We start from the raw sequence: 12,707 nt of genomic DNA, 5'->3' as shown, positions 1-12,707 counted from the left end.
AGACCAGGCTTTTGTTGTGGACCCTGGGGCAGAGCAGCTGGGGCGCTGCCGGTTGGCCTCTTAAGGGGGGTAGTCTTATACGGCGAGTATAGGCGAAAACCTATGTTTTAACTAGAAAATTAGGGGGTCGTCTTATACGCCCAGTTGCCTTATACGCCGGAAAATACGGTAACTATTTTGAGCAGTTTTGTATCATTTGCAAGTTTTGCCACCTTGATACTTACCGCTTTTTCCAGAACATTTATGAATATGTTGAATAGCACTAGTCGCAGAATAGATCCTTGGGGGACACCACAATTTTTTTCTTTTTATTCTGAAAACTGACTATTTATTCCAACCTGTAGTTTCTTATCTTTTAACCAGTTACTGATTCATGAGAGAACTTTCCTTCTTACCCAGTGACAGCTTACTTTACTTAAAAGCCTTTGGTGAGGAACCTTGTCAAAGGCTTTCTGAAAAATCCAAGTACACTATATCCACTGTATATCTCTTGTACACATGCTTGTTGATCTCCCTCAAAGAATTTTAGTAGATTGGTGTAGCATGATTTCTCTTAAATACCATGATGACTTTTTCCCAGATAAATTATATTTATCTATTTATCTGACAGTACTGTTCTTTACTATGTGGCTACGTCTACACTGGCCCCCCCCTTTAAAGTAGGAATAAGAGCCTCCGGAAAAGGGCACTTTTTCCGGAGGATCGGGGCCAGTCTAGACGCTCTTTTCCGGCTTTTTTAAAAGCCGGAAAAAAGCGGCGGACATTTTTATTTAAATGCCGCGGGGGATATTTAAATCCCCCGCGGATTTCCCTACGACGACTGCTGAAATTTACATGCCCCTTCCGGAAAAGGGGCCAGTGTAGACGTAGCCTGTGTGTCTATATAGCACCCTTATCTTGAAATAGCTTATTTTAAAATTTAGCACTGTCTACACAGTGCCAAATTTCTAAATAAGGCACTATTCCAAAATGTCCCTTATCCCTCGTGCAATAAGGTTTACATGGTTGTCAGAATAGCAAGCCTATTATATTTCAGTATAACAGGATTGCTCTTAAGACACGGAATAGCTATTGCAGGATATTGGAGGTATATAGTTTCAGCAAGTTTGCCTGGTACTGAAGTCAGGCTAATCAGCCTGTAATTTTTTAGATCATCTCAGGGGACCTACTTAAAAATTGGTGTCACATTAGCTATCATCTAGTCATTTGGTACAGAAGCTGATTTAAATATTAGGTTATAAACAACAGTTAGTAGTTCTGCAATTTCACATTTGAGTTCCTTCAGAACTCTTGGGTGAATTTCTGGACAGTGACTTATTACTGTTTAGTTTATTGATTTGTCCTAAAACATCCTCTAATGACACCTCCATTTGAGACAGTTCCTGGGATTTGTTATCTAAAAAGAAAGGTTCATGTTTGGCAATCTTTCACATCCTCTGCCATGTATATGGATGGAAAGAATTCATTTAGTTCCTCTGCAATGGCTTTATCATCTCAATTGCCCAGTGTCCCACTGATTTTTATCATGCTTCCTGCTTCTGATGTACTTTAAAAAATTGCCATTACTTTTTGAGTCTTTGGCTAACTGTTTGTCAAATTCTTTTTTGGCCTTCCTAATTATATTTTTACACTTCATTTGCCAGCGTTTGTTCTCCTTTCTATTTTCCTCTCTAGGATTTAACACCTTTTTGTCTCTCACTGTTTCTTACACTTTATTGTTTAGCCATGGTGGCACTTTTTAAAAATGTATTTAATTTGGGCTATACATTTAAGTTGAGCCTCAAGTATTAGGTCTTTTAAACATTTCCCTGCATCTTGTAGAAATGTCACTGTTGGCACTGTACTTTAATTTCTGTTTAACTAACCTCATTTTTGAGAAGTTCTCTTTTCAGAAATTAAGAGCTTCAATATTGGATTGCTGTGGAATTTTTACTGACACAGGGATGTTAAATGTAATTATATTATGGTCACTATTTCCAAGTGGTCCAGGTATATTCAGCTCTCAGCCCAGACAGTGTACTGTGTTCTACTTAGGATTAAAATCAAGAATTGCCTCTCCTCTGGTGGATTCCAGGAGTAGTGCTACAAGAAGCAGTAATTTAAGATGTCAAGATATTTTGGCTATGTCTATACTGCTTTCTTCTTGCACAAAAGCCTATGCAAATGGGGTGTGGATTAGCATATTCCTGCACTTCATTTGCATAATTAGGGACCGGTTTTGTGCAAGAGGCTTTTGTGCAAAAAGGAGCTGTGTAGACGACTCCTTGTTGTGCAAAAATCCCCTCTTGCGCAAGAGCTGTTCTTCCTGAAAAAATGAAGAACAGCTCTTGCACAAGAGGGGGTTTTTGCACAAAAAGGAGCCGTCTACACAGCTCCTTTTTGCGTAAAAGCCTCTTGCGCAAAAACGGCTCCTAATTAATTATGCAAATGAAGCACAACAATATGCTAATCTGCACTTCATTTGCCTAGGCTTTTGTGCAAGAAGGAAGCAGTATAGACATAGCCCCAATCTCTGCATCCTGACCTAAGGTGAAAAGTACCAATCAATATGGGGATAATTGAAATACTCCATTTTTTTGTTTGTTTTAATAGCTTCTCTAATCACTCTGAGAATTTCACACTCACTCTTACGGTCCTGTTCAGGCAGTCAGTAATATTTCCCTACAATGATATTCTTATTATTAGAATGTGGAATTACTGTCTGTAGAGATTCTATGATATAGTTTGGTTCATTTAATATTTTTACTTCATTTGAGTCTACTCTTTCTTTCTTTCAGATATAGTGCCACTCCCTCACAAACATAACCCTGTTCTGTCCTTCTGATATATTCTGTACTCTAGTATTGCTGTGTCCCATTTATTATCCTCATTCCACCATGTTTCTGTGATGCCTATTATATCAAAATGGAGGGAAACACTAGAAAGAGGTAATATTAAGTAACAGTTAAGTATACAAGAAATGGTGTAATGTACATTACAATTTTATGTACAGATATTACATACTTTGTCATCTTGGGTGAAAAAATATTCACTGAAAGAACATCTTTAAGCATATTCATTAATACTTTTTACATTGTTATTTCTAGACAAGTAATATGAACATATCAGCCTGAGACCTCGTCAGTTTATAAAAAATGAGTTAACAGTATTTTCAGGTGTTACACTGCTCACTCAATCTTTCTGCCAATTATTGTATGTTAAAATCACATTTTTTCTATTTTCTTAAAATATTTTTATTTCCTTACTTGGTCTGTGTGAAAAAGCATAAACAGAAGCAGGAACTTATTGAAAAATAGACAGAAAGTGAAACTGACAACCGAAGAGCTCTCATAAGTGCAAAGTAAAACTGAAAAGAGATTATTTCCTTTTGCTTTAATTGTGTTTAATTTTAGTAATCATAGATGTTAGACAACAGTAGATAAGACATTTTCAGACAGAAGTATGATAAAAACAATCTTACTATGAGTAGTTTGTTTTTAGTTATCAATCATTCATTGTTACATTGCTAACTTAACCACTAGTACATTGGGTGAAAAAAAATGCAACCTTCATTAAAAATCTCCAGTATGAGTCTTTTAATTACTGTTTTGGACATATATTGCTGCTGCACACACCTTGAAAAAAATCACAGTAAAAGGTAATATTAAAACATGGAGCTTCAGGGGATGGCTGAGTTAGTCTGTTACAGAAAAAAAACCAACAAATGGTCTGGTAGCACTTCATAGACTAACGAAACATGTAGATGGTATCATGAGCTTTCGTGGGCACAGCCCACTTCTTCAGATGACCCACGAAAGCTCATGATACCATCTACATGTTTCGTTAGCCTATAAAGTGCTACCAGACCATTTGTTGTTTTCTTTATTAAAACATAGGAATGTTTTAATGTGTATGAGACTAGAATTAAAACAATTAAAAAAATGAGACAGAAAACAAAGGGTAGAAATAAATGGTAAATTTTCAGATTGGAGAGGGGTAACTAGTGGTGTCCCCCAAGAGTCAGTCCTGGGACCAATCCTTTTCAACTTATTCATAAATGATCTGGAGAAAGAGGTAAGCAGTGAGGTGGTAAAGTTTGTGGATGATACCAAACTGTTTAGGATAGTCAAGACAGAAGCAGACTGTGAGGGACTCCAAGAAGATCTCACCAAACTGAGTGATGGGGCAACAAAATGGCAAATGAAATTTAATGTGGATAAGTGTGAAGTAATGCACATCGGGAAAAATAACCCCAACTATAGGTACAGTATGATGGGGGCTAATTTGGCTACAACAAATCAGGAAAGAGATCTTGGAGTTATCGTGAGTAGTTCTCTGAAAACTTCCACACAGTGTGCAGCAACGGTCAAAAAGGCAATTAGGATGCTAGGAATTATTAAGAAAAGGATAGAAAATAAGACACAGAATATCTTACTGCCCCTGTATAAAACTATGGTACACCCACATCTTGAATACTGTGTACAGATGTGGTCTCCTCACCTCAAAAAAGATATTTTGGCCTTGGAAAGGGTTCAGAAAAGGGCAACTAAAACGATTAGGGGTTTGGAACGGGTCCCATATGAAGAGAGGTTAAAGCAACTGGGACTTTTCAGTTCAGAAAAGAGGAGACTGAGGGGGGATATGATAACGGTATATAAAATCATGAGTGGTGTGGAGAGGGTGAACAAAGAAAAGTTATTTATTAGTTCCCATAATAGAAGAACTAGAGGACACCAAATGAAATTAATGGGTAGCAGGATTAAAACTAATCAAAGAAAGTTCTTCTTCACACAGCGTGTAGTCAACCTGTGGAACTCCTTGCCAGAGGAGGCTGTGAAGGCTAGGACTATAACAGAGTTTAAAGAAAAGCTAGATAATTTCATGGAGGTTAGGTCCATAAAAGGCTATTAGCCAGGGGATAGAAATGGTGTCCCTAGCCTCTGTTTGTCAGAGGCTGGAGAAGGATGGCAGGAGACATATCGCTTGATCATTGTCTTCGGTCCACCCTTTCTGGGGCACTTGATACTGGCCACTGTCGGCAGAGAGGCTACTGGGCTAGATGGACCTTTGGTCTGACCCAGTATGGCCGTTCTTATGTTCTTAATTATGCCTACACATTTTATTTATACTACAGAGCCAACAAACTTGAAATTCAACCATTGAAAGGCTTTGCTTGAGTTTCAGACAATCTTGATGACTTCAATATCTGATGGTTCTGAGAGAATTGCAGATTACAATATCTTTCCAAATTCTGTGAATCATCTATATAAGTTGTGTAAGAAAAAAGCATCTTTAATATTCTTAATGTGGGAAGAGTGTCTCATGTTTTCATAAGTCAGAAGTGGAGGAGCAGATTTTTGTCAAATTTTAAAAAGTTCTCTCTAAGCTAAGAACAAATAGGGAAAAATTCAGACTAGAATATGAAATTCAGAAAATCAGCTGGGGTATGTCTACACAACAATGTTATTTCAGAATAACTGATATTATTCTGAAATAACGAAGAACACGTCTACACAGCAAACCATTATTTCAAAATAATGGTGAGCTGGAGGATTTCGACGCCTGTAACCCTCATTTCACAAGGAGTAAGAGAAGTCGAAGGAAGAGTGTTCTTCGTTCGACTTCCTGCTGTGTAGACAGTGCCAAAAGCCAAATTAAGCTATTTCAACTTCAACTATGCAACTGACGTAGCTGAAGTTGCGTAGTTTAATTTGAATTTTGTCCAGTTGTGTATACGTGCCCTCTGGGACAGTAATTAAAGTCGTAATAACATAAGAATGGCCATAGTGGGTCAGACTAAAGGTCCATCTAGCCCAGTATCCTGTCTTCTAACAGTGGTCAATGCCAGATGCCCTAGAGGGGGTGAACAGATGAGGGAATTATCAAATGATCCCTCTGCTGTCATCCATTTCCAGCCTCTGACAAACAGGGGCTTGGAATACCATTCCTACCCATCCTGGCTAATAGCAACTGATGAACCTAACCTCCATGAGTCACGATAAATTTAAATACAGAAGGAGTTACAAGAGCATTTGCCATTATAAGAATAAATGTGAATTATAAACTGTTAGAAGTTAGAACTGTATCTCTCTTGTGTGACTGATTTTAGAATCAGAGGAGAAAAAGAAAACAAGATATTTAACTTGAACTTCATAGGCAACGTATAAAATTTACTGAATGAGTTATATTTGAATAGCTGCAGAATTTATTTCTGCCACCAAGAGGCACTGCTGTATAACTTTATTGTGACATCATCATTCATATTAGCATGATAGCAGATAGATCCATTATAAGATGATGATAACATATATATTTACCCGCACAAAAACTATCTGATTGATTTAGAGCCACAGTATTTTAAAACAAAGAAAATACCAGTTTCAAATGAAAACTGAAACATGTATTGTGTAAAGTGGCTACTCATCTGTCTCTGAGATGTTCTACACATCCATCAGAGCAATAACAGAAGATTACATAATGTAGGGTTACCATATTTTAACTTTCAAAAAAGAGGGCACCCCTGAGAGGGAGTGAATCAGTATCTACCAACTCATGTTGTATGAATGTGTCTATAATATATAACATATTAATACAACGTGAGTTGGTAAATACTGATACAGATACACTCCCTCTCAGGGGTGTCCTCTTCTTTGAAAGTTCAAATATGGCAACCCTAATATAATGAATTAGTATTCGAATCAATTATTTTAAAAACATTTGTCAGAGGTTGCCACCGCAGAGCACAAGCCCTCATGGCTCTGCAGGCATACCACTGTCAGTCCTTCCTATTTCTCACAAGTAACTTGTTCACAGCTGAAAATACTTAAAGTAATATACCCCTTTGAGGAGGCCAATTTATTAGATCTATATAAATAAAGTTTGTCTTCAAGTTGTCAAGGGTGCCATTTTGGGAGGGTAGAGGGGCAGCAGTCATGCACTCCGGGACATGGCTTGCTTTTCATCACGTTCCCCACATGCTAAGGGAGTAAGGGGAAAGTGTTTGCAATCCATGCATGCCTTTAACACCTTGCTGGTGAGCTCTCTTCACCAGCCATGGATGAGAGGCATGCATGGAATACAAACACTTTCCCCTTACTCCCTTAGCATGTGGGACACGTGATGAAAAGCAAGCCACGTCCCGAAGCACACAGCTGCTGTCCCCCTCCCCCGACTCCCGAAATGGTGTCCTTGGACTTAGGTGTATGCATACCCAGCACACCTAAGCTAGAGAACTTTGCTTAGCACTACCCATCAGACTCACAGACTCTGACCATTCTATCTCCCTCTCACGGCTATGTAAGGGCAGCACTGCACCGTTGATCCCGCTATCCTTCCTGCACTTCCTTCCCACCATTTATGGCTTGGATCAAGGCGTTCAATATGGCCTTAACTTTATGTTCATTGTCACAGTGTTTCTGGGGTATGTTCTATAAATAATTTTAATAATACTGTGAAGGAGTCTATCGGGGCGCCCTCTGGCACCCCGTACTCTCTGCCTGAGTCTTGTGCTCCCCTTCCCCAGAGGTTCACCGTCTGGCGTCCCCAGTCAACTGTCCTCCTGGACTAGGGGATCCCTCTAACACCAGGGGTTTCCGAGCTTCCCGTAGCAGGGAGAGGGGGGTCCGGGCCCGCCCCCTCTCACAGACCCCAGCCCAGGGCCGTAAGGGCTCGGTACGCTTACGGCGTCCGGTCCAGCTGGCGGGGCGTCTACCATAACGCGCCAGTCCTCAGGCTCCCTTCGCCTGCCCTGGGCTGCTTCCTCTCCCTGTTGCGCTGTCTCGCCGATGCGGGGGCTTATCTCCGCAGTTCAGGTCCAGCACCCTCTCGGGCAGTCATGTCCGGCCTTTTAAATCTGCGCGCTGCTTGTGGGCGGGGGGGTGGGGAGCTCCACCCCCTGTACGCAGCTCTACTTCCGGCATGGCGGCGCACCCGCCATCTGGTGCCGCCCCCCGTGTGACATCAGGCGTGGTCTCGGCGGGCGCAGGCGTGTTGCCGCCACCGCGGCCCGGGAGCACCCGGCACATCGCCGCTCGCCCCACGCTGGGGCCGCCCTGTTTGTCCCCGGCGCCTCCGGCTCCTGCCCGCCCGCCGCCACTCGTGGTGCCGGGGCCTCTCGCTCCGACCCCTGGGTCGCTGCGAAGGCAACTTCCAGGGGGATCAGAGTGCGGGGCGCCTCTGCCCCGTCACAAATACCTTAAGAGTTAATTTTATGTAGTGTATTAGGGTTTAGCCTGGAGTAATGCCTTTTCTGGATTTCAAATACTGAGGTTGCTATACCTATAAATAACCCCCAAACTTGAAGTTTATTGTGTCTTTGGGAAGAGAACATTAAGATTAGGTTATTTTAAATAATTGATTTAAAATAATTGATTAAAAAGTCTTATGAATAAAATGCAGGTGGTATGGAACTTGCTTTTGCAGCAGCACTTTGGGGAACAGGCCATGAGGCCCACTTCAGTATCACCAGGGACCACTGCTGATCACCATGCCCCCCCAAAGAATATCTGAGCAATGTGGCCTGCAGCTCCACATCTGGACTCAGATTGATTACCCAAGAGAAAGAGGGTTTGCTCCCCTTCCTCAGGCTTTGGAGAAAAGTCCATAAAACAGATCAGGGGTACTTCAGAATCCAAACAGATTCCTCCTCCCCATATAGGAGGTGTGTGGCCTGGTACTATGATTTTTCTGGTATGCAGGATATAGCCAGGCAGCTGCCAATCAGCTTGCTAGTACTGAGGCCTGATCAGTGACACTCTCTACCATCAATACTGGTACCATCCCTTGGATGGCCATTGAATCTGGTACCAACAGTAGTGATGTCAGCACCAATAGTCTTCACACAGCTGATGCATCAGGCAGCAGTGAACTTGCTGCGTCAGTGTGTTCCAGTCTTGCTACACATTCATGAGCATTTGTTTGTGATGGCCTTATCTTTGGTGTCATTGGCACCATCTGCACAGGTGACTGACTTTTCAGTGTTGACACTATCATCTGTGCTGACTTACAGCTAGGCACCTAGGTTTTCATCAGCCTCCTGCCCACACAGATGCTATCTTCATATTGACAACAATTCCAGTGCAGTCTTGTCAGGGCTGTTCCCCACTCTGGCTCTGAGTGCAGAAGGTGGGAGCCCGCAAGAGACCTTAAATACCTGGCCTCTATAGGCTGCTGCTTAAAGAACTCCCCAACGTCACAGATTCCATGGCCTTGGGAGATAGACTGCCATCATCAAATGAATTAAGAAAAACCCTGAAAACCAGGAAGAAAAATTTCAGCTTCTTCCCAAAGGGTACCCCAGGCTCTTTTGCCACAAGAGAGCTTGGAAAAAGAAACAAAAACACTGAAAACAAACTGTATCTCTAATAGCTGACCTCTCAGGCTAGGCAGGCGCACACACAGACCTGTTATTTTTCAGGACACAAGAATCAAAGCATCACTTTAAAAAAGGTAATTTTACTTACAAAACAAAAAGATATAACCTTGATAAAGCATACTTGGTTGGTAGGTGTTACAGAGCAACTACGAAAAGAACAGATTAAAACACAGGGTACGTCTAGATTACAAGTTTCTTTTGAAAGAAAATTTTTCGGAAGAGAGCGTCCACTCTTCAAAAGTGCATAAAAAAGTGATCTGCTTTTTTGAAAGAGAGCGTCCACATAAAAGGCCACCCAGAACCACTTCAGCCAGGGCATTAGGTCAGCTGTTACTTCCGGGTGCTATTGCCTAAGGCTCTGAGAGACACGTGCTTAAAGGGACCCCCCTGGACAGCCGTTTCTCAGGTTCTGCTGTGGGTTTGCCTACCTCTCTGAGAGACAGCAAAGCTTGAGCAGTGGGTGCTCTGGTTGTCCAGCTTTGTTGGACGCCACAGCATTATTTTCTTTTTGGCTATGGAGCACCGAGTGAGCCACCCAGTACCTAAACAGGAAGGGATATTTCTCCATGGTGCTGCAGGCCCTTGTCAACCACCGGGGACAGTTTTCAGACATTTTTGTAGGGTGGTTGGGCCAAGCACACAATGCCTGCATATTTAGGAACTCTAGCCTGTACCACAAGCTGGAGGCCAGAACATTCTTTTCACAGTGGGACTTTTGCATGGGAGATGTACAGATGCTACTCTGAATCGTTGGTGATGCGGCCTACCCACTCATGCCATCGCCCATGAAGCCCTACACTGGCCACCTGGACCATACCAGGGAACATTTTAATGCGCACCTGAACCAGGCCTGAATGCAGGTGGAATGTGCACCTCAAGGCCAAGTTCAGGTGACTTCTGACATGCCTTGATGAGGGGGAGCGCAACATCCCTGAGGTGGTCTCTGTGTGTTGCATGCTACACAACCTATTGGAGAGCAAAGAGGAGGCCTTCCTCCTGGGGTGGGGGACAGAGAATGGTCGCAAGGGAAGGGTCTTCAAACAGCTGCAGACAGCTGCCATCCACTAGGCCCATCAGGCCAGGGTGCTCATTCAGGAGGCCCTGAGGGAGAGGTTCTCTGAAGGAACCCAGTAACTCTCCCCAGGATCTCCCCAATAGGGGCTTGTACCTTGCTCCCCTTATAGCTCCTCCTCCTCCTGCGGCTACTGTTGTTCCTCATCATCGTCCTCCTCCTCCAGGAGCTCTGGCCAGGCGACCACAGGTGTCTCCAATCCCGAATCCACCGGTACGAGTGGGGAAAGGGCTTCCCCCCCCCAGGATCTGGCGCAGCTCTCTAGTATGGGCAGAAGTGGGGTCCTGCCCCAGAGCGAGAGCTGCGCTCCCTGACCCAGGGGTACCCTTGCTGGGGATCTTTGACCTTGTTCCTGACTTAGTTGGGGGTAGTATCCTCTCTGGGCCAGAACTTCGGCCATGCACCCATAAATGTCCACATTTCTGCACTTGGGGCGGAGCTCCTTCAAGGTCCCCTCCTCCCCCCACAGCTCCAGGAGGGTTCCACTCCTGACCAGGAGGGTGCCCAGTGTGTGGTGCCCCTGGGAACCCTGGTCCCCAAGGGAGTCTCGGGGGGCTTGTGGCTGTGCCATGGGTCAGCAGGCCTGTGGCAGGGAGAGCCACGTGGTCAGGATGCTGCTCCAGGGCTGAACTTCCTGTCACAAGACTTGTGCAGGAGAGTGCCTGCAGCTTTAAGAGCTGGCAAGAGACAGGAACTATAGAGCTATGATTAGTTTGGATGGAGTGTCCACCAGGGCACCTGTGTTTTTTCCGGAGGCCTGTTTTTTTGAAAGGACTACCTCTTCTGTGTCCACACACACCTTTTTCGAAAAAGCTCTTTTGGAAGAGGAGTTCTTCCTTATAGAATGAGGTTTACCAATGTCAGAAAACCCCCTGCATTCTTTCGATTTTCTTTCGAAAGAGCATAATTGCAGTGTGGATATAGGTGAAGTTTTTTTCGGAAAAACACCTGTTTTTCAAAAAAAACCTCTGCAGTCTAGATGCACCCACAGAAAGAAAAGATGGTATCTTTGGTATAGTTTAAGTATAGTGAGTAGCGGTGAAAGGAGGCACATGGATTTCACACAGAGAAGTTTAACTAACACAAAACAAAGAAAAATACTCTGATCGCGACTAAACATACATTCCTCTCTCTACTCATGATCCGTCAAGGCCAGTCCATTCCCATACCCATATTTCTTATAAGCATGGTAATTCCATTTGATTACTACATCTTCCTTCCTCCAGCTCCTAACTTAGAACTCAATAAAGTGAAAAGCAGCAAGGTATCTATATTCAATTTAAATTTCAACAGTCTTTCCCATTGGCTTTCCGCCAACACCCCCAGCTACCTGAGTTTAACATGCTAGTCACCGGATGTTGGCCAGCACTCCTATCTATTACAAGTCTACACCTGCAGATCTGGTATCAATTTCATCTTAGGCACCAACGCTTGCTTTGATATAATGTATTTATGATGTCTTCTACTCTTCCACTGTTTTATGGGGGCTGGGCTTACTAATGCCATGTAAATTCCTACTTAACAGAGAAATTATGGGTCAGCCATGATGGGATGAGATCTTAGAGGCAACAGTTCTACAGAGGCGGACAGAAACATGTGGAGACAGTTGGCAGAACAGACATGGATGTCTTTTGCCTCTTCGAGATCCCCCAAGATCCAGACTAATCTTGGGAAGGGATAAGCTAGAGACAAACCTTCAGTAAACAACTCCCACTGAAAAAAATCACTTTAAATTTCGTGAGTTTAAACTTGGAGCTAAGAAAAAAAAACTGTAGAACTCTAGTGGTCCATCCTGCATACAAATATTAAACTGTGGACTAAACAGATCTCTGAGAGGTAGCTGTGTTAGTCTATAACTTTAAAAACAGTGAGTAGTCCTGTGGCACATTAGGATATCTAAGGTACCACAGGATTTACAGGATTAAATAGAGTTGGTTTCAAGACTGGATATTTATTATAATCACACTCCAAACATTTCTCCTAATCAAAATTGAAATTAACTCTTTTAAAAATGTTTTATGAAAGTAATTCTTTATTTCTAAAATATTTGTAAGCTCTAAGCAAGCAAAGGTGGGTGAGATTTGTGTGTGCAATAGCTCCCACAGCTGCAGCTTCTATTAGCCAGGTGCCTGAGGCAAGAACAAATTTTTCAAAAGTAAAATAACAAAAGGAGAAAGCAGTAGTCACACCCACTTCAGTGTTTACCATTTCCACCCTCTCTCTAGATTATTTAACAATTAAATTAGTGGGGAGGATGCTGCTACTTATGTGATCAATTTAACT

Source organism: Pelodiscus sinensis, chromosome 3 (genome assembly GCF_049634645.1).
Source record: "Pelodiscus sinensis isolate JC-2024 chromosome 3, ASM4963464v1, whole genome shotgun sequence".
Lineage (NCBI taxonomy): Eukaryota > Metazoa > Chordata > Testudines > Trionychidae > Pelodiscus > Pelodiscus sinensis.
Note: the sequence above shows the minus strand (reverse complement) of the source record.